This window comes from Lampetra planeri, chromosome 30, assembly GCF_965212315.1.
Source record: "Lampetra planeri chromosome 30, kcLamPlan1.2.h2, whole genome shotgun sequence".
In the NCBI taxonomy this organism is placed as follows: Eukaryota; Metazoa; Chordata; class Hyperoartia; order Petromyzontiformes; family Petromyzontidae; genus Lampetra; species Lampetra planeri.
In genome coordinates, this window is record NC_136136.1 from 10051459 (window position 1) to 10077798 (window position 26340).

At 44.0% G+C, this 26340-nt stretch overlaps 1 protein-coding gene and 1 long non-coding RNA gene across 18 annotated transcripts in view; one reads left to right on the forward strand and one right to left on the reverse strand.

The window, feature by feature from the left end:
• Window positions 1–11995, reverse strand: part of LOC144728961 (equilibrative nucleoside transporter 1-like) — a 58474-nt gene extending 46479 nt beyond the window's left edge. For 2 of the 8 annotated variants that reach the window (XM_078608754.1, XM_078608751.1), the window contains exon 1: window positions 11882–11966. The gene's annotated coding sequence lies outside the window, so the exon portion shown is untranslated. Of the gene's footprint in view, window positions 1–6334; window positions 6381–7523; window positions 8784–11312; window positions 11838–11881 lie in introns of those variants that run through there. The other 6 variants (XM_078608752.1, XM_078608755.1, XM_078608750.1 and 3 more) reach the window with 6 other exon arrangements.
• Window positions 1–24689, forward strand: part of LOC144728963 (uncharacterized) — a 47031-nt gene extending 22342 nt beyond the window's left edge. For 2 of the 10 annotated variants that reach the window (XR_013587589.1, XR_013587581.1), the window contains exons 3-6: window positions 3188–3376; window positions 5642–9866; window positions 11119–11204; window positions 12404–12562. This is a non-coding gene — a long non-coding RNA (uncharacterized LOC144728963). Of the gene's footprint in view, window positions 1–3187; window positions 3377–5641; window positions 9867–11118; window positions 11205–12403; window positions 12563–14879 lie in introns of those variants that run through there. The other 8 variants (XR_013587585.1, XR_013587586.1, XR_013587588.1 and 5 more) reach the window with 8 other exon arrangements.
• Window positions 24690–26340: the final 1651 nt, after the last annotated feature.

Genomic DNA, 26340 nt, shown 5'->3' on the forward strand with positions numbered 1-26340 from the left:
CAACAACAGTATTGTCAAGTTTAACAATGCTTCCCTTTTTTCTTGAACCATAACACATTTTATAACACTGACCGCATGTACAGTCCAGTTAAATATTGACTACCAAGATAACGGACTTAGGGACGGGTCTGGGAACGTAACCCGCTCATAAGTTGTGTACTGCCGCCCGCAGTAGTGTTTGACGTATGTTGTTACGCGAAGAGACGAGAACAGGACCGCCGTGGGGAACGACTGTTTGCTGATGATCTCGTCATCACGGCGGATTCACTGGCGAAGTTAGGCGAGGTTGGTTAGAAGGGCAAGAGCACCTTGCCAGAGGCGACATGAAGGTGAACACCAGTAAGTCCCAAGTTATACGCGCAGCCAGAAGTATGAGGGAAACCATCAGCCAGGGGACGTGAGAAAACAACTATCACCGGTGAAATTTAAATGCCTGGGTCGTATTATTAGCATGGCAGGAGGATGCGATGAGGCTTTGAGAGTTAATACAGGGTGTAATTAGGCGATGATTGATTTCCGTCGATGATTACAAAAGGTCTTGCGTGTCAAATACTAATTTACATGCTCCAATCATCAGTAGCGGATTCGTATTGTACGGCTTTACAAGAAAACCATTCGACTTCCCTGTCCATGGTAAATTATCATCAACTACAGCCGTGAACAATCCACTGCGAGTTGAAGACCTCCCCCCCCCAAGTTGGTAACATGTCTCGCGATGTTGCGATGCAATCGTGTACGGAAAAAATGTTTGTACCGCAAGATAAGTACAAAAACCCTCAGTGAGACCACAAGTGTTTAATGTTTTCTGGAGAAGAAAGCTCGAAAATAAGGAATAGAAAATGCTTGAAAAAGCAGAAAACCCAGCCTGCGACAGATCGTCAAAGTAACCCTGAGAGATAGTAAAGGAAGTAAGAAAAAGGACAGTGAGGTTGTGTAAAAATAAAAGTATCTCTGATACAACACAAAGGCCCAACAGCCTTTTTAGAAGGTCATGCGCGCAACTTGCTACATAGAAGGGCGTTTGCAGATGGGTTGCATAAAACATATTAAGGAGACATCGTCTGCTTACCTATTGTGATTTATTCTCTCTACAACTACACTGGTGAAGATTTGGTGTTTCGTTAATTAAGGGTATTCGGTATTAATCGAGCGTAAATGCCAACTTTTAACCATAATAGAGATTTTTTGGATTAGATCGCGTAAATGTGTCGTTCAATCCGCCACCACCCGACACAGCCATTTAGTAAGGTTTGTCACGTAAACAAAACATGCCAATTCGTTACTCGTTCTTCAGCACACCCCTTGTGTGTTGAAGAGTAAACCCACAACATTTACAATTTGAGTACGACCTTTTGACGGTAATTACAACCAGCCCAATCAGGCGACAGCCAGAGTTGTTAATTATATGCATCCAACATTTGTAAAGGCTCTCCCCACCTTCCAGAGGTTTTACCACACCACCATCTGTGGCCTGACTCGCAGTAATATCTCAACCGTCTGGGGCCATCAACCCTAGAAGGGAGAACGTATTTTATGAGGGCCCAATTACCAAAAACTTCGGTGATTAAAACTTGCGCTCAAAAGACAAGCCGCGGTGGCCAAGACAATAATATCACACACAATGAGCTGGCCTTATCATTGTATTGGCAAATTAAATCAGAATCAGAATATTTATTTATACTGGTAGGAATCCGATAAGCTACAAATCTGGAGCAGGTGACAACGTTAAAACAACAACAAAAATCTGATACAAGTGCAAAGTACAAGAAAGGTAAACAAATCACCCAAACACATACAAATAAAACTAAACTATCCTCATCCTACCAGGCAAAGCCTACTGAGATATATAGCTCTTTTTCAGAAGAAACCTGGCCACAAATAATATCTCAATAAAGTGGAAATGTAAACAGCCAAAATCTCTAGAAGCATGTTGATTCTGAATGTGGAGGGTAAAAACCTGAAGGACCCAGAGAAAAATCCATACGACCACGGGGAGAAACATGCAAACCCCAAATATACAGGCGTCAGGGTCAGGATCGAACCCACTACCTCCCAGGTGAGGTAGTTAACATCTCGCCACCGCAGTGCCCTAAACATGTATTGGAACACGTTTATACAGGACTCATTCAGATGCATGATTTGCCCTACTTATTGTTAATCAGCACGGCATTACGAGCAGAATGACCGTTTGGTGGAGGGGGAATGAAGCATATAGTGCTGCCCACAAAAAAACAAGGAATATCATGTGAGGGTTGACTCGGCTTTTGAGCATTTGCCACTCTAAGAAGAGCAAGATGACACAGCTTAGTCAATAAAGCATACCAACGCTCGTGACGTCACTCCACATCGACCAGCCCCCCTCATTAATATTCATGACCAGGTGACGTCCTCCAAATGGACACCCCCCCACCATTAATAATAATTAAGAGATGACGTCACTCCACATGGCGTCAACTGACAACCCTCACTACAAAGGCAGAACCCTCACGTCACGCGATCTCCGTAACGCTATTGAGACAGAACAAAAAATGACGTCATGATGAACAAGGGATTATAACCTTTAAATTAAAATAAGTCTGTGTCACCACGGCCTTACAAATTGCACACGAATTGATGCAATGCATATCACGTCGCGGTCTGCTTTTCGCTTGCAAGTTTCAGATTTACTGCAATACACCCGTCCTTGGACGGGCAATAGGATAGTTGGCAATAACAACTAACAATGACCCTCATCAACCCAGTACACGTATGTGCATTGCTTTTATTTTACAATCGTGTCAATGCAAGTGTTCAAAACACTTTTTATTAATATTAAGCATTTTTAATCTACGCACGTCAATGCCTAGAGCTTATTTTACACACCGGTCTGAAATTATACTGTTAATTGTATCTCAAACATTGTATGCGCATTGTATGAACTGCATCTTTATGAACTGCAATTTAACTTGTTTCGAGTACACACTCCAAGACTTATGTATTAATAACTGCTGCCAAAGCCACATCACCATTGCACCAAAAGTGCAACAAATATTTGAAGAGTGCACAAAACCATTAAACAGAGCTGACGGCAAGTTCTGAAAACGAACATTTTTCGGCTGGAAAAAATGTTTTTGGCTGGAATCCTGTCTGCCTGGTGCGTGGTCAAGTGCAGTCTCCTTGTTCTTTTGTATGGCTGATGGACATGCAGATGGTGGTCAAGCCAGATAACTGTGTCTGGGGTAGCGGAGATGTACCGCTGCGATGTCTCCTTCGTATTTGTGGGGCGGAGGCACAGCGTGCACAACTGCCGGATGACATCGCCACATCCTACAGACTCCAGCTGGGTCCGTGCGTCACGCTGACGTCACACCCCGGCCCGTGGATCCCGTGCAAATAGGTGGGATACGATCTTCATTTGAAGCTTTCGTGACTGCAGGAATCCATACTCTTTGGTTCTTTCGGTAAAGCCACATAGGTAGAAAAAATAATAGATCACGACGTTTCGATCGTGAACTATTATTTTTTCTACCTACGTGACTTTACCGAGGTGGGATACGCTATCGTCCTATACAGGCGCCGCCCCCCACATAGCGCAAATTCGCAGTTCCGTGATTAATCTTTAAGGGACATACTTGTATGCACGTGTGTTGAACTTCTTTCACACCATATGTAGCCAACCGTGCTAATCGGAGGTGCCCTGTGCGTTTCACAGTTACGTGCGCAAGAATGATTTTTTCAAATTACGTTTTTCTCCAAAAAAAACAACCTATCATTGATAAAAATACAAAGTCTTTTTTTGTTCACAGGTTAGCTAACTCGAGTCTCAATCTGATGGCGTCACCGTGTCATGCCAGTGCCTAGTGGCGCGGGCTTGCCATGGCCACTTTGATCTGAGGAGAAGCAGCCGCCCTGGAAGTTATTCCTTATTAAGTAATCTTTGTAAGTCGTAATCTTTTAATCTTAATTGTTTGTTATTAAACCCCTAATGAATTTTTTTTGTAATGTTAATACTTTAAGTATTACATTTATACGTATTTTGTAAATCCAGGGCTAAAATAATGAAATACTAAACTTTTTTCTTCGGTAACGCACTCCCCCCCCCCCCCGTTATAACATGTATATGGGAAAATAGGCTTCATACAGCGCCATTCACACGCTGCTTTTCAGGAACGCTTGTCGCGTGTTATGCGAGGGGACACGCGTATTATAAAAAAAAATTGCTCGCTGGATAGTTGGCTGGAAGGAGGGACAAATGAACACATCGAAAGGACGTGCGGGTTTGCTAGCTATATTTTATAAACAGTTCAGATGAGCGAAAGGCCTGTTGTCTCTATATTGGACCTTCTGACATTCAGTAACAATTAAACCATTATCTGTAAATATCAAGTAATTTATTCTGAAGTTGAAAGCGTGCAGCCACAAGTATACATTTTTATGAAATTTAATTATGCAAAACATATCCATAATTCTGGATGATCAACTGAATGTTGAGCAGTGCACATCTATTTTGGCAGTCCTGAGTCAGTCGTGTAAATACGACATTGCCATGCGAGGCATCTCCAAAGAACCAAAAAAAACTTTACGCAAAACAGCACTTATTTTAACCAGCCCAGATCGAAGATGGGATGAGTCGAATCCATAAATCAGAATTTGATGTCAAGACCTTCCCATTGCTAGAGGCGTTGCTCTAGCATAGCAACACCAAAATATCAGCTGTTTTTATACCATTATTTGGCTCCACCCGTACAGTTCTTATTGGAAGAAAAAAAATAAACACATTAGTCAATAACACAACTTCATCAAGGGAAAAAACATAATAGGTGACAATCCAGGCAATTGCCCTTCTTCATAGCAAATCAGCAAAAACTGGCACTGAGCAATGGGTAAAGGAAGTATCCCAAAAAAAACTAGAATATTAATATCATTTATTTATCCAGCCTCACCAAGTCTAAAAACTGTTCATCAAGATGATAATTAATTGGGATGTTTAACAAATACAATTGAGTATATTTGTGCATGTGAGGAAATATTTTTTTTTAAAGAAAACTAACAAAAATAAGCAAAACAAATGACGTAGCTATTTGAGGTACTGCCTCCTAAGGACCTTTCAAGTCTCTGCAAGTGGACATTCCAAATACACAATTGCAATTTACGTACACGGTCCACAACGAACCCACCCTCCCAGTCGCTGGACTTCAAGGCAAGCCTCACCAAATCCAAACACTAGCTTTGGCTGCAAATAGGGGGTGTGTGGGTGGTTGGTTGTTAATCTCTCCGTTCTGGAATGAGAAATAAATCCAATTCATATGAAAAGCCCTTTCACACAGAGGGGGCCATCACAAAAAAATAACAAGCTTGCATTCCCCCCCCACCCAAATATGTCTCTCATTAGGAATAAGCAAACTGTGAATATTGTAAACATTCAGCATTATGAATGTCACGGTAACCGAGACTTCTGTTTTCTGGACCTGAGGCCTTTTTGGCTGGTCAGGGTCATCTGGCCGATTGTCTCTTTCCTTTTATGTTGTGCCCGATTGGCCTGGGGCCTACGCAATGAACAGATGGTGTGGGCATGTGCCACAATGGCCCAAGACCCAATCGCACAACTCATTGTCCCATTGCTGCAACAAAAGGTTTAATCTGTGGTGCCTTTTCACGGCAGATGGTGCAACATTAACTGCCTGGAGTCAACTTCAAGATCTGCCACGATCAATGCAACGCTGGAAAGGTGGTGAGATGTCGCTGGTTGTGCACGGTCCCCGCTCAGCTTTACGAGGCACACGAGGGCAATTTGGTTAAGGAATTTTCTGCCGCTGTGACCCCCACCCAGGACAAGCGGATTGAGAAACGAACCTCTGTGGCTGGGAGTATGTTATTCATATTCATTTTTTTAATTATATTCTGGTTTCTCTATCACGGGGTGTTGAGAGAAGACCATGGGGTATTGATAAAAGGTCCAATTCCCTATGTCCAACCAAGTGAAGGGCACTGTTCGTGGCTGGAGGATCAAGGCCCGTGGGTTGAAATTACACATTCCCATGGAAATTACCAGTCTATTCATTGGTCAACCACTATTGACTTCCCACAAAGTGCTGCAGGCTCATAACGGGACTCATTTGAAGACTCGCTAAGGCAACCATGGCTGAAATAATTTGCCATGATATCCAAGGCCATGGTTGCTATTATTTGTTGATGCTCCATTAGTTCTGGTATGCACCACTGCCAAGGCAAGTATCACCAAATAATGATGAATTAGCCCCTCTATTTCTTTAACCTCTTTGCTTTGAAGAAGGACCATTGCCTGATATGTCACCTAATATATATATTTTTTCCTTTTAAAGGCAGCGTTACTGACCATATGTATTCGCAGGGCTGTGGAATTTTCCCTCCGTGCCCCAGGGCTGCGAGGACAAGATGAATCAGGTTATGTACACATTTGTATGGAAATCCATTTTGGCAATTACTGATTTATGACTGTTGAACCCCAATGGGCTGCCCACAAGTATACCATATATAGCATTTGGATATATACATAGCAGGATCGTAATATCCCAATTTCCGCCCTCCCATTTTACGTTATTTCGCCATAATGTACTCAACTCAATGATACCCAATTCCGTTTTACGTACTGTGGTACCTCGCGATAACGTACTCGAGATTTACGAACTTTACCATTATGACTTAATATTTTGAGTCAAGGAGAGACTCAAAAATCTGGCGCACGAATTCATGGAGACGTTCATGTGCCAGATGGTGCCCAAGCGTGAGCGTTCCTGAGTAGAGGAGTCTCTTTCATGTGTCCACATACGCAATTTCCCCCCCCCCCCACATACCGTATTTATGGCAACTATGTTTATACAAGTGTAAACTATTTTTAAAACGATATACGAATATATATAGTATAACAGACAAGGTAATGTATCTTAATATATCAATAAAATACACTTACTTTTCACATGGTTGTACAGTATAAATGCGCAATGGGTGACTGAGCATCCTCTGTTAAGGTACTCTACCACGATACGATCCACTAAAATGCTTTGATTGAAGTACTTTCGATTTTACGTTCTGGTTTTCAGGAACGCATCCCGGGCGTAAACTGTGGTATGCCTAATTCTAGATTTGAAGTTTTCGTGACTGCAAGGATCCATACTTTTTGTTTTTTTCGGTAAAGTCACGTCGGTAAAAAATAAAATAAATGAAAACTAAATTAAATCACGACGTTTCGGAAGCAACACAAGCCTCCGTCTTCAGGTGGAACCGCCAAACTACAGCAATTTTGCTTTGTCGGTTCCACCTGAAGACGGAGGCTTGTGTTGCTTCTGAAACGTCCTGATTTTATTTAGTTGTTTTAATTTTAATTTCTTTTATTTTATTTTTTACCTACGTGACTTTACCGAAAAAACCAAACTGTGGTATTCCTGCACATGCATCTCGTACTTAAATGAAATACCGATAAATTACGGCCCTTTGTCAAATCAATGCTGGATTAAGGACTCCCCCTACAACATGCCAGTCATGACAGTGGTGTTACCATAGTTTACCACGCTGGTCAGCGCTGGTGGTGGGGGCAGTGGACTGGTTTAGATATCACACCCACAGATGTCAGCTGTGGCCAGGAATCGAATTTAGGTTTCTGCAACGACAACATGATCCTTTATGAACAAGTACCAGCTGTCCAGGCATGAACCCATGGGCACACAGCATCTGTGGCTGTCACTCCTGGCTTCCACCCAGCAAGAAAGTAATGGCGGTTACGATAATATGAACCTCATGGTGGGGACCCCGGGGTCCCATAAGCCCCCGGCTCTCGCATAAACTGTGTTGCGACGTCATTTTGTCTGTTGAAAGCGAACGATACGGCAATCTATTCCTCTAGACGAGCTCTACACGATTCGCTAATCAAAGTTTTGTTTCTTCTACGCATTCATCCTTGCTGCGCTTGGACGACATGATAACAGAATGATCCGCGCCAGGTGGGTCGCAGCGTTTATGTGTGCGGTGGGAAGGAGTTGCCAAAAATAAATTAATTACGATTTTGACTTACGTTTATTCAGGACCCCGAAGTCCCGCCATAAGGTTCATATGGCTAACATCGTGTTGGTAGAACCCTTTATTAATCCACTGCTGGATGAGGGCCTCCACACGCCGTTGTGGGTTGCAGGGGTTATTTGACCATACTTTATCACACAGATCTTGGAAATCAAGCAGGCTTTAGCCTTGAAAGTGCATCTATGTATGTTGAATCTCTTTAGCACCGTACGTAGCCAACCGTGCTCATTGGAGGTGCTTGGATGGATGACCACGATGCACGGTTTACATAAGTATGGGCATCCCTCAATATACGGAAAAGATACATCCCTGAAAAGTTGTCTATAAAGCAAAATCACATGTATTGAATCCAATTTCTCATTGACTTCCATTATAAAATTAGAGATGCATTCCGATAGGAAAAAAATTGGCCACAAGGTGTACCATATTTTCCCGCATATAGCCCGCATATAGCCCACATACGCATATAACCCGCAGACGCATATACCCCGCAAAAATAGCGTTTTGTGTAAAACAAATTTCAGATAGCCCGCACCTCCATATACCCCGCATGCATTCATATCTTTGACATCGTTACCGCAGCTTAATTCCATCATATTAATACGAAGTTTACGTTTGTAATACATTCCACTATCAATTGTTAACATTAAAATCATAACGTGCACAAAGAAAAACTAACCGGAAACGAGTGAACTTAAAACAGTAAATAAGTAACAAAAGTAAATATCCAATAAGTAACACATAACTGGTAGATTAGTACAGTTTAAGCACTTGTAGATTGCGCACTGCGCTGACAATAGCGGCACTACGGTAACGCCGTTGCCTCGCCCCCAACCCCTCACCTCTCTCTCCCCCCAGCTCTCCCGTCACCGGTAAACAAAGTGCGCCCACTTCAAACATTGTCCCACTTCAAACAGTCGTTTAATTGTACAAACAATTTGAATCATTTAAAACGTGATAACATGTGCAATTTTAGTGAGTGGTTTATTCAGCAGTGCTTTAGTCAAAGGTAAGTTCTGCATAGTGGATTGTCCTACCATGAAAAAATTAAACGAGTTATGACATGTCACACGTTCAAAATATTTTTGGGATAGCCCGCACCTCCATATACCCCGCAGGGTCTTGTATTGTTTGTAAAAAGTGGTATACCCCGCGGGTTATATGCCGGAAAATACGGTAATAGAATAACATAAGAATACAGCAAACCTTTTTAAAGTACATATTTAATGGAAAATCGACAATTTTATGATAAAACTAGCTTTACTACCCGGCTTCGCCCGGGACTTGGATTCTTGTCTTGGATCAATTTAATATTCCCTTATATTTCACTGGAAAACCCTGAAAAATGTGATGCTTGCAAGAAAGAAAAAATCCGAAACAAATCAATTTAACTAAATCGGATGTTTTTCACTCAAGGAAATTAAACCTTAACCCACTTATACGTAAGGTCGATTTAGGCAACTCGGAAGAGAATGACGTGGCGAGCTGAAAATAGTTCCCTTAGAAATGCCAGACAGCGTCAGCTGTGCAAATTGCATGACGTCAGAGCTCGGCGTTCGAGAGTTTTTGCTGCTTCACACAAATATGTATTTTCTGCTTTATATTCATACGCAAGCTGAAATTAGTCGTGTTGACTTAGAAAATCGGGACGGCAATGCCGCGCATTTGTGCGGGATACACGACGCGGAGGGTTGTGGGGGGGGATCCCACGTATTGATACCACAACAGATTTACGGATAACTTCTCCAAACTTTCTTGCCAACAGCGGAACGAAGACTGTGAAAGCTACGCGCCTCACATAGCCGTGCTGAAAACTCTCATAAAGTCTACATGAGGTTGGTGACATTAACACATTCCTGCGGAAGGAGCTGGTAGGAACTTTGGGTTGCTCGGTCAATGGTCTCAGGGTCAACGGCGGCGTGGTGTATTCCGAAAATATGCCGGACTGCGAGGGCGGGCACAAGCCGGCGTGAGTAGGTTAAACGTTGAGTTTAATAAGGGCACCACGGGGTGACCAGCCCCTCCCCACTCAGCCCCACCCCTCCCCACCCAGCCCCTCCCCACCTAGCCCCTCCCCACCCAGCCCCTCCCCACCCAGCCCCTCCCCTCCCACCCTCCCCACCCAGCCCCTCCCCTCTCCACCCAGCTCCACCCCTCCCATTTTTTGATGCACGACGGACGGACACAATAATCTCATGTGGGCTGGTGGAACCAGGTGGTTCCTACCAGTATAAGGTGTGGTTTTTCCTTTATTGTTTATACGTTAAGATTATTATCCTGTGCACGTGGATGGTTTCTCCCTAGTGCTGGTGGTATTTTTTTATTTTGGTAATTAAAATATATTACCTGGAAAAAAACTCCTTTGGGGCGGAACATGCACTTTGCATGGGTGTAAAGTGACAGGCATCAAACATGTAATGACATGCATAGAGACAAAGATGCCCCATGTAGCCTCAACAGACTGTTGGGGCAAGTGCTGTTAGCGAGCACCTATGAAGGGCCGGCACGGGACACGAGGGGGGGGGGGTGGGGGGCCAACCCCACGCCCGGCCGCCTTTGTCTCCCCAGTGGCGATGATCTTTAAACACCGCGCCATGGTACTCAATTGAGGTGTCAAGGGCACGTAATAATTTTTTAATTATAAAATAAGCGGAAACCCAAAACCGCACTTTGGCGGCAAAAACTGCTTGGGGCAACACGGAACGAAGGCCCCAACATTTTTTTTTATAGTAAAACATTTAAATAAAACATTAAAATATAACAACAACACTCGTGTTTGTGATAATCATAGCCATAATTGGCTCGTGTTTACAATCGAACGCAGTTACTAAATTGATTTACTTTCACTAACGTATGGCATGTCATTATGGCTCTATGTACGGTACTTAAATAATCGATGTAACTTCCATTAAGTTGGTACTTTAAAACCAGTAATACATGTTAATACATGTTAATATCACAACACTACAGTATAACGTACTACAGTATACGTACATACTGCAGTAGCGAACTCTATAGTTCAGTACTCTACACGAGTTATATTCCGAATGGGATTAGATGTTAATTGCTATATTTATATATTTTCAGAGCATCTGTGTCAAGCCACTGCTGGATGAAGGCCTCCCTACCCCTACTCCGACCATACTTCACCACTCTGGTCAACGCGGCCTTGGGTGCAGGCCAATATACAACTTTGGCGCTAACATAAATTAAATACGTCGCGATAACAATGCTACTTTTCCTCAGAAACGCGCTTAAAAGTACTAAATAAAATATAAAACCTTAAAACAGGAGCAGACACGTTGATCGCCCGCTGACAAGCAACCCGTGGTGCTTCGAGTAGGCCGCAGCGAATAAACATTACACAACGCTGCCCTTCGCAATACGTCCTACCACGAGTGTTTCAGTCAACACACACACACAAATATACACAGCCGCGAGACAACTAGAATGATGTTAAATTATAGAACATAGTCATATTTGGTACATTGCGGTACAGTGCACAGTAAGCACGTGGCGAGCACGTTGTTACCGATCATACGGAACTGTACGTCAACGCGCGTTATTCTATAAACTATGCACCAGGATAGGCTTCAATCATGAATAATTGTTCTTATAGTTGAAGTAATCGATGTTTTTTGGTGTTAATGTAACACTATTCCCCACAACATGCCGCTTAATATCAGCGTGCGAGCCCCTGACGTTTAAGTTGACCATACCAACCCCTAACACGGCGCACCATCTTCATCATAACCACCAGCAAACCAACACCACCACCACCGGCGTGAATTACTCAAATTAATCTAAAAAACAAGCTGCGTTGTAGAACACCAAACGCGCCGCAACTCACCGAATAGGCGAGAGCTGAGCACACGCGCGCCTCGTTCCCACCGACAACACCGGCAAACTCTCGCGCGCTGCCCGTCATCCGGCCGTGCTATGATGAGGTCCCATCCCACTTCCCACCCCCCTCCTCCTCCGCCCCCCAGAGGATCGAGCGGTTTTCCCCCCAAGTTGAACTTAAATCCACGTTTTTTTCGGTAAAGTCACGTAGGTAAAGATAAAAATAAATATAATAGAAATAAAATAATTATTATATTTCGGGATCGAACCCACGACCTCCTGTATACCAGGCGAAATAAATAACATCTACAAACGTTTTTTTTGGGGTTAGATCTCGTAAACATAAATGTGTCGTTAAACCCGCCACAACTGACAGCCAATTAGTGAGGTTTGTCACGGAAACAACGTGCCAAATAGTTAATATTTCAGCACACAGGTGTGTTAGAGAGTAAACCGACATTTAAAATTCGATTAAATATGAATACGCGTCCGAAACAAAAGGTTTAATAAACATTGCCATTATTTCCAGATCAATGTGCATCACATCCCCGCGGACCACCTGGAAGACCGTCGCAGACCGCTGGCGCTCCGGGGACGCTCTCTGAGAACCACTGCGCTTGGCGAATCTCAGAGGTTGATATGGAGCTGGCAGTCTGTGAAATAGCTAATAAACGACTCATGAAGGCTACATTGTTCAGTCCCTCACTACACTGCGTCTCACATTTGATCAAGATTGAGCCGAAATTAGAGGTTAGCGGAGGGAGGTCCCAAACACGTCCCAAACACGGGTAGTTGTGCAGCCAGTGCTACAAAATTAATGTTTAACCTAGTAGAATGGTTGGCTCTTGAGTTTACTTGATTCATTCCACGGATGGTCCCAGTTTCCTGGCTACAAGGGAGATCCGTGCTCCTACGTGAGCGCAGCAGCAAACTATTTAACGGTCATAAATTAAACACACGCAAATTTAAGAAAACACGATGCAAATATAATGAGCAAAGAGGTTACGTAAAAAAAAAGTTAGGTACAGGTACAAGTAAGCCCTGCATTTTGGTCTAATAGGGCCATAAACAGGAGGAGTGAAGGCTGAGAACCAAGCTGTAGATGAGCAGCAAGGGTACTCCAGAAACGTGAAACAGTATTGGGGAAATAATTTTTAACAAGCAAGGTTTTGAAAAAAAAATAGTTTTTAATAGGAATAAGGCGGCAATTCTGAGGCTATGAGAGGGACTCAGGAACTAAGTGGCCGATTTAATTTCTACCAGGCAATACCTGGCACGTAGGTGGCTCCCAAACATTAACATCTACTTTCCAATAATTGCTTGGTATTTTCGTTAAAGATGGGGTAGTGACCGGTTCTCTATAAACAAAGCCAGGATGATCAGTTTTACATAAACCGGGTACCCCTAGCAAAAGCATAGGTAACTATCTCCCCTTTAAAGGCAGATCGCAAACTCCTGGCCAAGATACTTGCAAGTAGGTTGGATACGTTTCTCCCGACAATTATTGGAGAAGCACAGACAGGATTAGTTAAAAACAGGGACCCGGCAGTGGAGTTAGTTACGAATGACAGCTTGGCTGCCTATGCACTTACTCTAGATGAGGAAAAAGTGTTCGACAGGGTGGAATGGGTATTCCTAAACTAAACTAAAAGCTAAAATTTGTATTTTACCAGGTAAGGCCCGCTGAGCTATATAGCTGTTTTTTTTTTAAAGAAACGAACTGGCCACGAATAATAACTCAATGAAGTGGCTTATCACCTGAACATTTCGAGCAGCCAACTACTCTAAACGCATGTTTATAAATGTGGAGGGAACAACTGGAGGACCTAGAGAAAAATCTACATGACCACGGGGAGAACCTACAAGCTCTAAACATACAGGCGCCAGGGTCGAGCTTGAACCACAACTTACTGTATACCAGGCGAGGTAGTTACAATCTTGCCACCGGTGGTACCCTATTCTGGGTGATGGAGAAATTTGGCATCCCCCCCATCATTTATTGACAATGTAGACTCCTTTGCGTGAAACCTTTTGCCTCGAATGGCCTAGCATCTCCAAACGTTGCGTTTAGTAGGGGCACGAGGCAAGGTTGCCCTCTTTCCCCGTTGCTGCTCACTCTGGCCATGGAGCCATTTGCCAAATGTGTCCGGAGTGGTCAACAAATCTCAGGGGTAAGGTGTGGAACGGTTCAAAAGAAAATTGACTTGTATGCCAACGATGTTATCATCACATGTATGGACCCGACAACCTCGATATCTGCTATATTGATCCTTGTGTGGGAATACGGGGGAGCATTAGGATATAAGTTAAATGTGGCCAATTCGGAATTGATGCCCCTATCCCCCGTATCTCCCAAACCCCCGGAGGGATTGCTAACCTTTAAATGGTGTCGAACCCATATCAAGTTTCAGACGAACTTTCCTCTCTTGCTCCAAGAGACCACTACCTTACTAGTTGCGTGGGCAAAAAGACTCTCCTATCCCTCCAAAATAGACCATCTGATAAAGATGATGGTCCTCCATGAACTATTATATTATTTACGAATGTTTCTCTCTCGGATCCCAAAGCCTTTTTTTAAAGTACTTCATTCCCAATTCTCATCCTTCATCTGGAACTATAAACCCGCATGGATAGAGAGTTGGCTCTCCCGGGCATATTCAAATATCCATAAGGGAGTTACCTTCCAGAACATTGGTTTAACCTTATAAAGCAGCGGTTCTTAACCTTCAATGCAGTCTGCACCCCTTTGGTTTTCAATCATTAAAACATGTATATTGTTAATAAATACATAGGTTTGATGAAAGAAAGTAGTTGTACTTTCCTGCCCATCCTTAATTTGTGTTTTCGATGATTTACCTTCGAAACAAATATGGCATGTCTCGCACCCCCAGGAGGTGCGTGCACCCTAGGTTAAGAACCACTGCTATAGACGGAGGTGTTGTCAAATGGTGAGAGGAGGAGTCTATGAGCCTGTGGTCCCCTAACTGGCTTTTCCCTTTCCTCAGCTAAAGATAGGCCTCGGGGCCTCAGGTCACCGATGCGGACAGTTTCCTCGACGCCGGGAATATGCAGAGGTAGACGCATCCTCTCCTCCCAGTGGCCATTCGTAGAAGGTATCCCACTTTGGGGCAACCTCTCATTGAAAATGGGGGGCAAAGAGATAAGGTAGTTTAGCTGGAGAGAAGCAGGCTGGAAACTGTAAGTGACCTGACTTAAAGAGGGACATTTCTTGCCCTTTGACCAGCTGCAGGTAAGATACAGTATCCCCCAAACACATTTCTTTAGATATCTGCAAATTAGGAATACCATCACGAAAAGCACCCAGCAAACCCCGAGATCTTCCCTCACCTTCTACCACCAGGGGCACTGGAAGATCCGTTACTAGGAAGCTCTGGAATAGGCTTCTGGGGCAAGACATCTCCCAGCATAAATGGACCTACATCTGGTGGGTCCCTCAATCTGGCCCAAGGTCACAACTATTGATGCTCATCCAATGTATATGTATGTGTAGTGGGTTCAATTTAGGCGCACACACTTCTTGGGAGGCAACACTCATTTATTAGAACAGTAAGTATTATAACACTGTACATTACACATAGGGTGGTGACCACCGACCTACTCAAGCTAACACACACTTCTCTAACTCTCAGCTACTCTAGCGTGACTCAGCCAGGTGTGCTACTGGCAGGTCCGCTGACTGGAGGCTTGACTCTTCTTGGCGTCTTCAAAATGCATCTTCATCCTTGTCACGGGCAGCCTCGAACCTTGTGAGGAGGTGCCCGGGCCCCACCCCGGCCACGCCTCCCTTCGAGAACCCTCTCGAAGCCCCCCCCCCCCTGCTGTCCACGTGCCCCCGAGGTGCCCCGTGGGCCCCCCGGCCCCCACTGGGATCTGGTCACGTGTCCAGCCGGGATCACAGAGAGTGCCACGGCCTCACAGCACCCCCGTGGCCTCCCGAGTCCCGAACCGACCCTGACGTCATTCCCGCCTCCAGCCGGGATGACGTCATGTATGAGTGTAGACCCACGTGGTAGTGACGCTTCCAGCATAGTGACGTCACACGTCTGCATGTATACACAGTAGTGATGCTACAATCACTACATCACCCTCCCCCGCAAAAAAAAAACCAGCCGTCCCGGCTGTGACAATACAGAAAAATACAGTGTGCCTCCAACAACAACATAAATACATAACCGGCGACCGATAATAATTACCGCGAGAACATATGTACACACACCGAGAGGGTGGGAAGGGTAAAACGTATGGAACGAGGGGAACCAACAGAAACACATGTACACCAAAAGAACTGGTCAACCCACTTATCCCTCAGCACAGCCCATCCGTGTGAATTTGTACGCACGCACCGACATGGCACCTACGATGACCAATTACGCTGCGTCAAACTGACCAGCGCGCTCGACTGCAAACTTTTAGCATTACGGCTCAGAAGGCCATTTTGGTACAATGAAATGACCATGAACCCCTTTTCATGGAAAGAGTGGCACGGTTCCCTTCTTGCCCTTGCGGGTACAGAACACTTAAACCACAGGCTTAGAGACAAGGAACGGAAATTTGAGGACAGATGGTCCCCATTCCTGCAGAGGAGCCCTAGTGTGAGGTACAAACACAGTGGGGCCGGGACGGATGCTAGGAGTTTTTTTTAGCCCCTCCTTCAGGGATGGACAGGAGCTAATTAATGCCCTAGAGGACTTTCACAAGTTATACATTCACTAAGCTCGTGTAAGTTGCTTTTATCCTATCCTAGTTTGTTAAGTGCGTCCCCCTCTTCTCCCCCACCTACACTCCTTCTCCCGTTCCCTATACCCCATTCACTTAAGTTCTTCCTGTCTTATCACCCCTTCCCTATATACAAGTAAAGTACACGTTACCGCTCTCCCCACCTGGGTGGGACAGTGAGCCCAACTTCCCCCCCCCACTCCTCCTTTTTGTTGATTGCGCAGGAGCATTGATTTAGGATTTTTTACACCACCGAGTTTCTTTGCCCCTCCTCATACGTCGCGGTTTATGCTCTGTATCGTGGTCTTGTTGAAATACAATAAAAACATGAACAAAATAAAAAAGGGATAGTGGACACCAAGGATGGCCCTGATTGGGAATAGAAGGGATGATGACCAAAGGTCGAGACTAATGATGGAGTAGCAGCCAGAGATAATGTCCTGCTCGGTTTGATTGCTAAGTGTTAGCAACTCATGCACAGTAAAATTATGTTAAGTGCCGTGAGTGGGTCTGGGGAAAAACGTGGTCGGTATGGGATCAGTGTTCTTAATTGGAGAGCTGCTATACCAAAAATTGTTGAGCACTACTGCACTACATCCAGGCGAGATGTCTAGTAGGACGCACCTTGGGTGCCCAGGAATGACCCAGTTCTGATCAAAGGTAAGCACCCAGATGTGGTGTCCGAGGACATACTCCGTGAGCCATGAGGCTATGTAGGCTCGGCCTCAGCCACTCCATCCCTCTTCATACCCTCCTGTCCACTACCCACAAGTGAGATGGATTTTAACATCATATAAATAAACACACTGTCACCACTTGAGTCATGTCACCTCAATTTTGAGGCAAATATGGAAACTTTCCAAGAGGGGACGCTCCCAAAATATCAACATTTATAAATAGGGCCTGTAAAAATATATATATTTCCTCCGGAAAATATCAATAAAATACCAATTTACCACTCAATTGGTACAAATGTATACTCTTATCAGTAATAGTGGAGCTGGTTGGTGGGGCTGGTATTACTGACTTATCAGTAATACTTAGCTCCAGTTTCTTTGCCATGTATGCCATGTGCTGTGTGTCAAGGGCATGGTTAATGGCCAAGTCAAGTCCAAGTGTTATTCAAATACTTCACAAAGGCTTCAACACCAACGGAATTTGGGAACATGCTCAATACTTGCACAATACATTTGGATTCCATCAACCGATTATTATCTTTGTGATCAATCCAAGAATGCGAGTGCGTTCGTCATATATCAAGCATCTGCGTTTCTCAATTTCATCATCTTCTGAAATCCCTTGCCAAAGCATCTTGCGATCATTGTCAGGCTTGTCCATCAGCGTGCGCTCGTCATCAACGCTGGTTAAATCACCAAGGCCATAAACATGTCGCAAGCCCCAAATCTATGCTCTCTATTGCCACACCACACTGTTCCTCAACCACACGAATGCATCTCGGCCTCTTCAAAAGGGGTATAACAACAAAATTAGACACGGTCCCTCGTGATGCTGTGCTAGCAGTGGTGCACAAGAGCAACAACAACAACAAAAGACTCAACACATTCGTCAACATCACTGTGGCCTTCGTCAAGAATGCAAGGCATGGAACACGAGGCCAAATACACACACCTTATCTCCAAAAGCGGATAGTTTCATGGCCAAGCTGAGGAGGAGGTCCAATTCATTTGGCGAGGTATCCATTGCCTCACAAAAGAGCACTTCTCTTTCTCATGGAAAAGATTCAATATAAAATGTTACATTATTCTTACTAAATTTGTCCATTCATGAGTTCAGTACTGTATATGAGTCAGTGGGTCACACGCTGAGGAGAGGGCCATACCATCGGGGCCCAAGAATAATGGAAGGGCCGGAAGGGGGGCCAGAGGAGAGCCGGAACTCGGGGTGTGGGGGAGGCAGAGAGCCAGCGGCAACCATAATGTTCCTGAAATTCACGTTATCCAGGTAGCTTCTAAGGGTGCTTTCGATCGAAGTCGTGCACCGTATGGGATCGACTGAAACGCGGAGTAACTACTCAGAGGTACGGCGATAAAGCAGTGGAGAAGGTATAGTGCTGAGGCAGTGGAGGAAGTTGTTGAGAGCAAAGCAAGCATTTCCACATGGTTGTCGTGGCAGCCGTGTACAGCTCAAGCTGGTGGATATGTACCCCGTGACACGCGATCCATGGTAGATGTGAGGATAATCCAAGGGTATAATAAGAACATGAACATACTTTGTGAGTAGAAAACTAGGAGGACGGATAAGATAACGGTGGCTAAAATAAATTAGATTGCTAACAACGTGTTCGGGAGCAAGGGGGAAAGCTGCAAGAGGGAGCGTGACTTCAACAAGGGGAGACTAACCAGCCCTACGAATCAGTCTGATCAACTAGCCCCACCAACCAGCTTAATCAACTAACCCCACTAACCAGCCCCAACAACTAACTCCAATAACCAGCTCCACCAATCAGTTCCGCCAATCAGCCTCACCAACCACCCCGATCAACTAACCACACTAACCAGCCCCACTCACTAGCCCCACTAACTAGCCTCACCAACTACCCCGATCAACCAACTACACTAACCAGCCCCAACAACCGGCTACTTGTTACTCAGCAGAGCAGTTTGGAGGGGGGGGGGTCTGGAGATTTCCTGTGACACGCTCTGCTCTGATCCACAATCCGGACTGCTACAGAAAGCTTCTGCTCACGCAGCCTGAGGCAATCCCGGGGGTGGTGGGGTGGCTCTGTCCTTGTCACCAGTGCTGGTCAGCGTGTCCACACGTTGTGCAAGACTGAACAACCAGTGTGTTGAATTACGACTTACGACTATATTTGGCTCCCCCCTGCTTGCAGCTGCATCGTGTCCTCAAATCTCCTTCCCTGTGCTGCAAGAAGGTGTACCTTACCCACAGCATCACTGCCATCGATATCAACTTCAGCGATGTCGATCCTCAATAACTATTAAAACTAAAACCAATTTTATTTTATTTTACCAGGTAAGGCCCCACTGAGCTATATGGCTCTGTTTCAGAAGTGACCTGGCCTCAAATGTTAGCTCAACGAAGTGGCTTGTAACGATTATATTATCGGTATTAACACGAATCCATTTACTTTAGCTCTCCATCGGTTACCTGTGTCATTCCACAAGAGAACACAACTCACGATTATTGCAGACATAACAATGGGAGGATGAAAGCAGCAAAAATGGAGCTTGATGGTTGGTAATTTGCAAAATGGCATTATCATTTTGCAAATTACTAACCATCATTCTCCTAATTGAAATTTTATTTACAAAGATCATTGGGAATGGAATAAAATTACATTTGGAGGCCAACCAACCTTAGGGAGGCAGATTGAACATAACACAACATAAAGATGGAATCTTCAAATTCATGGAGGAATATTATGCAGATTTTGTATAGCAAAGAATCATGCACCGCAAGAATAAAACAATTTCTCAGTGGTAGAGGAAGTTCCAGATGTCACACTTGAAGGAGTGTGGACATTATCCTTTGTATCGTGAAAATATGGGAATCTCCTGGACCAGATGGTATTACCTGTGAACGTCATCAAAATTGAACCAGTTGTTGGAACAAAATTAGTTGATATATTTACTGAAAATTCACAAATAAATAAAATACCTCAATCATGGAACAACACATTAATCATTCTCGTCAACATTGGTGAAAATATAACTTTTATAATTACGGATCCATATGAGCCTCTTTTATTAAATCCTTTATATTAAGTTCACTTGCTTGCTTGCTTGCGCGCTTACGACCGTGCAAATGTTTCGGTCGTTTTTTAACCCACTTCCCGTGATCCAATCGAGCTGACATTTTGCACACAGACTCGTTGTGCGTGACAATTTATTTTCGTGAAAATTTTTTTCCAAAATTTTCCACTTTTTAGGGAAAAAAAAATGCATATTTCATTTAAAATACCAATGTGATAAAAATGAAACTCTTACTCAAGAAAAACAGAAATGAATAATAAAATAAAACCGATGCCACGCATATAAAGGATTTATAGTGAAAAACTTTGTTTTTACGGGTTAATTATTGCACTATTTAAATGAATAAAAACTATCGTTGGCAATGGATAAAAGAGAACTAGGAGCCCAACCAACCTCCTGAGCAAGAAAGAACGGCTTGTTTACCACTCACCACATAAATCATATTCTGAAGTATGAATTCATATTATTATGCCTAACCTTTGTAAATAAAAATGCGCTTATATGAGTGAAAATGGATTCAACCTTGCAAGCTCACACATACCAAGACCTCACAAAAACAAAAATAAATGATGAACATAATGTGCAAGGATGCAACCGCTCCACTGAGATTGTGTGACGAAAGTAACAGAAGGCGAGTCAGGCCAAGAGACACACAATGAACGTTTTTGGGTTAGATCGCGTTATTTATAAATGTGTCGTAACCCTCCACCACCCGACACGGCCAATCAGCAAAAAAGTGTCACGTTGACAAAAGACAAATAGTTCACTGCTTTAGCCCACCGCGATCTAACCGAAAAACGTTTATTATGAATAATATTGGTCGCGAAAGCCTACGTGTTAAACAAGAGACACACATTCGCGAAAGTTATGAACAGCGTCATAAGAAATTGTATTCCCAAACTTGCATTGGAGAATTAAAGGTGTAAAGGACGTCGAAGATGATCTGTTATACAATTCAGTCATTACATAGTTTAAAAAGTAAGTAAAGTGAAGTGAATGGCAAAGCCATTGTAAACTTGGCAAAACTTTTCTGAATAAAAGGGCATAAATAAATTAACTTTTATTGTAAATGTGTGTATTCTGCAAATCGATGACGTGCCACCTGTTTTGACAGCTTCAAAAAACGTTGTTTCCTTAAATAACCACAGTTTGGAAATGTTTTAACTTTATAGAAATGCGAGAACCTGATTTTTCACGTTTGCTGTTGTGCACAAAACAATACGAACCACAATAGAGGACAATAGTGTCAGGCACCAGCAAGTAGTAACCTCGTCTCAGGTGACCCGGTTTTGTTAAGTCCGAGCAAACATTGCAGTGGGCGCTATTCAGACTTTTGTTCCCATCACTGACCATGGCGGGCTGGCACACTGCTTGCAATAACAACTCGATGCTGCTCGGCACACTCATCATGGCGGGTGAGGGTTCTAATGTAAGGGGCACTCACAAAACAAGCCAGGGATGACACATTTGCAATCCTTTGTAGGTAACGATGCAATTGTTTCGTAGCAACCTGTGTGAGAGTCACGGGTTTGAATGTTTGCTCATTCCAAACGGCCGTGCGCTCCGTGACTTACCTCCAAAAGGCACCCGCTGCCATATTTAGATTAGCAGCTCCCTATTGCTGGACAACTTGAAAATGTCCATTTGCTACGACAGCAAAGTTAACCATTACAGCGATCGAATAAATGAATAGATATGAAGCAAGTAAGAGAGTTGCTTCCCTCCCACCCCCCTCCCCCACCATAAAAAAATGCGGTGACATATACCCGAACGAGCAACGTGATTTTATGAACCAAGGTATCCATTTCACCTTGCTGTAAGGGAAAACCTTGGACTTGTTTTTACTTCACAGAGTCACGTCAGCATGGCGTGACTTGTTCAACAAAATGCGGTGGTCGATTTTCCATCAGCAAGCAATGCTGATGTGATATGCTTCTTCTTTTGTATGGATGCTGATGTAGATGCAGAGCAACAACGACAATTTCACATTCAGGTGGTGAAGCCAGACAACCGAGTCAGGAGTAGCACAGTGTATCGCTGTGATGTCTCATTCGTATTTGTGGATTGGGCATTGTGTCGTTATATGTTTGACGGTCTGTTCTGGATGACCACAGTCGCACATTGCAGAGTTTGTAATTTTACATTTGTGCATCAGGTATCGCATTTGGCACGGTTTGTTCAGATGTGATTTAGGGTGGACAATGAGCTTCGTGGAAGTTCAAACCCAGGGATCTTCTGCGTTGGGTCTTTCACAAGGTGTTTGTTTGTGAGTTTCTTTGAACTCCATTCAGCTCTCCAGGCTTAATCAGGGTTGAACTCACATTGTTGAAGGTTAATCGCATGGATCCAAAAGGGCTTGCGGCGTGACTTCAACCAATTATGACGACGGACGTTATTGAGGTCCTGATGAATTCGAAGGCGACTGCTTTACTTGATTTGCAGGACTTCCCGAAGGGTTGCAGCATTGCGGCGGATGGTTGGGGGAGAGATTTGTGATAGTACGGGCAGTCAGGGTATTGGGGTCGACTTTAGGGTTACAGTGATACACAGCATTTCATTGTTCAGTTGGACATCAACAAGGCGAATGTGACTACTTCTTGTCCATACTGGTACACATTACTCTGCTGCAGAGTACACAAAGGCCATTGTTGATGTCCGTATCACTGAGGGTGCGGATGCTCCCCCAGCTTGTGCTTCCCAGTTTCTGGATCAGGTTGTTTTGGTCTTGGCGGCTACCTTTTTCAGGTGGTCGTGGAAGGTTAGCGTACGGTACAACTTCACGCCGAGATAGGTTGGAGTGGGGTCGTGTCGCACGATGTTGCCGTCGAAGGTCACTTTCAGAGTGTGCTCGGCGCTGCTATTATCAAGATGAAATGTGGTGATTGTCGTTTTGTGGGGAATTTGGCTTGAGCCTCCATGTCCGGAAATATTCTACCCGTGGTGTTGAGGTCTAGGTTAAGAGTGGATTCGATGTCGTTGATAGTGGCTGCTTGCAAGGCAAGGTCATTTGCATATACATATTTGTATGACCCGGTTGGCGGCATGTCACAGGTGCAGACATTGAAAGGCGTTGGCACAAGTATTGAACCTTGTGGCAATCCATTGTTGAGGAACCGGGCTGAGCTGGCTTGTGATTTGCTAAAAGTATTCCATAGAGTTTGTAAACTGCAAAGTCTATACAATACAGCCGAGCGGCACAGGGGTTAGAGTGCTCAACTCACAATCTGAATGATGTGAGTTTCCAATCATGATTGAGGATACACCTTTGCCTTTATATCTCTGTGATTTAGATGAAAAAAACACTCTGTGGTAAATCATTCGTTGCCTTAGGGCCACCAACAGAGATAGATGAGCATTGCCCCCGTTCTGTTAGGGCAGGGAAACACTTGTCATTTTTGTACGTTAAACGTTTACAATATGGCTACCTCTCGTTTCGTGTTCTTGAAAACAAGCGCGTAACTCAAAAATCGCGTAATTTAACTTAAATTTTCCATAGGAAACAAAGAAAATGCTTGGGGGTGATGGAGAGCATGCTATCGAACCTCATTCTAAACGTCTACATATTTCACTGGTTACAGTAGGTACTTATTATATCTACAATACTACTATACATGTATTAAAGATAGTAACAGCCTATTTAAATAAAAAAGTAAAAAAAATTGTAACACGTAGTAAGATGCTTATCGGACATTGTTGTAGGCAAATGTGTGCGCAAGACAACGTTCACGGGGACAAGATCTGTAAAATGTCGCGCGAGATTGGAGCGGCAGCTAATGCTGCTTTCCGCGCTTGTGGTTGTCGTACTGCTTGCACCTCAGGCAGCATCGCAGCTGAACTTTGCTGCCCGACTAACGATTAGCTCGCGGCGCGTTCCGTAACACCATAGCCAACGCGCCATGGTATCGCGAATTAGTGTCAATTAATCTAAGGCACTCTTTCAAAATCGCGTTACATAAGCGCGCGTAAACAGCAAGGCGAATGTTTCGACACTGCTATCTATAACTAAGAATATAGGTGGATAAGTGGTTAAAGTGGCTATTACATGTACCAGGATACTGAACCGCCATCTTTGAGATCGTGGGTTTAATTTTAGAGCCACTGCTTGAATTGAATATCATTGCCTGTAGCTCACACATTGCTGGAGGCGTCGATTACGTGAGACATCAACCTGCAGGGCAAAGATGTCAGCTGACATAATCTCAAATGAATGTACTCTCTACGGATCTCTGGTTATCTCCCTGATGCGGACGGACTCACACATTGCCAAACATTTAAAATAGAATGCTCCAAAAAACTATTAATACTCGGTGACGGTTTCTTGATCATGTAAACATTATTTGTTGATGTTCGTGTGTGCAGTGAGTTTCATCGCCTCACCACATCTTCCCAAACTTGTATATAAAAAAAACATTTGGTTTGTTTGTCGGAGATTAAACTGAAACAGGTGTTATCATAGACTATGTGCGCGCAGGCAATCTGGGAAGTCACTCTTCCGCTGCTGGGAAACTGTCCATGGGAATATTTTTTTTTAAGTCTGTTTCATTTTCTCAAAATTCACACCACGACATGAGTCTAAATCACCGCGTGTAGTCTCTGTAGTCAACACGTGAAGTGACCGAGGTTGTACGTGTTTAAACATGTTTTTGTTATGCCAAGCCGCAAAAAGAAACCACAACCATGGTGCATTTTTCATCAATAAGTTTTGGTCTCCCCATTTCTGATGTTTACTCATTGCACCGGGTAGTAAATTAAGGCCTGAGTCAACCTCAGGGAGGCCCAGGACCAGGTCAAATGTAATCTGCTACTGATGTTGTCTCTGGCCAGATATCAAAAATGTGCAGCCGTGGCATAGTTGATAGTGGGGACAAATGCTGTTAGTGAGCACTATTTAGGCCAGCAAAGGCATATAATGGGTAGTGGGTGGCCAGCATCACGCCTTTGATTCCCAAGGCTAATGTTTACACAATGTACTCGGTACTCATTTGAGGCTGAGTCGATATATATTGGAAGGCCCAGGACTGGTTCAGATATTCGTGACCGATATATTGGCTGCGAGCAGGAATCGAACTCGGGTCGCCGGTTTCATAACACAGGGCGCTAATGAATGTTGCGCTACCGTAGCACAAGGTCATGTACATACAGTGCCGGATTAAGCGAGTGCGGGGCCAGTAGCATCTGTTGTAAAAGGGTCCCTAAATAAAAAAAACACATAAATATTAAAACACAAATTTTTTTATTGCATAGTAAAATAATTGTATTTTTTTCATTTGCTATACAGACAGATAATACGACATATCGCTAACCTTAAACACCCAGTCGTTCATAAAAGTTGAAGGCAGTATAGTATTTTAGTAATAGAGCAAGTGAAAAATCACTGAACCGGAATTGAGAGCTTGAAAGCATTTAGCGCGAGGCCCTTGAAAGTTTGGGGCCCGTAGCATATGTAGCTACTTTCGCTATTAGGAGAATCCGGCACTGTGTACATACACACACAGGAACGCAGATAGCCAAGAAAATTCAACAGCTTACCCTTTGGGATAAATACCTGGCAGCCCGACGAGTGGAGCGCTATTATTAGCAACACATTCGTCACAGAACGGCCGCTGGGAAACTGTTGCGCCAGAATGCCGTGAAGGAAGGATGTGGAATTGACTCGGACGCTGAAGCCAAAGGGGATAGGCTGCCCTCCTTCCTGCCTCGTCTCAACCACACTCCTGGCTGCATCCACAGCATAATGTGTGCGCTGATGTCGGCTAAAAGTCAAAGGACACAGGCGGATGCCTTGATGTTTTTTCTTCTTCTGCCAAAATGCAGAGCATCGTGACCTCACGTCTCACCAGATGTCACAATGATGCACATCCGTGCATCGTTGAGAACTCTGAACAACATGAATCCTGTTCTGGCCGCTGCGACCTGACGCCTCACCCTGGCCTCGTTAAACTCCGGGTAGCAATATCGATATGATAAAAACAACTGTTGTTTGTCTATCATTCCC